Below are 686 nucleotides of genomic sequence, written 5' to 3' on the forward strand. Positions count from 1 at the left end.
GAGGTGAGGGGCGGCCGCCAGAGGTGAGGGGTGGCGCGGGGTGGGGGGAGAAACAGGACGGCGGCGTGGGGGCAGAAACAGGGGGCGGCGCGCGGGGGCAGTGGGGATTGAGGGCTGAGGCACTGAGCGCGGTGGATTTGGGCCAAAATGGCCTCTTCGCGCGTCTATTTTCGCCAAGTCTCGCGCTCACTAAGCCTAGAGTAGCCCGGTAAGCCGAGTGTCTTATAAAAACACAAGGTTTATAATTTTAATTTTTTTTCTTTTTCTTTTATTTCAATAGAAAAAGTTTATTATTTTTACTTCTAATAATTTATGTATTTTATTTTATTGTATCTTTCCTATACATATTTTATTTTCTTCTTATTGTATTTTATTTTATTGTATTTTAATTTCATTGTTTTTATAAATAATGATTATTTCATACCATGTCGCAATATCCGCACCATTGATTATTTCATACATATATTAGGTCATTGTTACATGTCGAACCAACATTGGTCCGCACGCAGGTGCGAGCGGTCTTCCTACCCTGTCTCGCACCGTTTAAGTCCCCGAAAAACATACGATGCCCAAAATCCGCGGGAGCTGGCACGACATCATCACATGGCTCATGTATGGTGTGGTATAAGTCTGGGCGTGTCTCGAATAGGCCTCACCTGAGGACGCTTGGAAACTACACCATCTCC

Source organism: Triticum dicoccoides, chromosome 1B (genome assembly GCF_002162155.2).
Source record: "Triticum dicoccoides isolate Atlit2015 ecotype Zavitan chromosome 1B, WEW_v2.0, whole genome shotgun sequence".
In the NCBI taxonomy this organism is placed as follows: Eukaryota; Viridiplantae; Streptophyta; class Magnoliopsida; order Poales; family Poaceae; genus Triticum; species Triticum dicoccoides.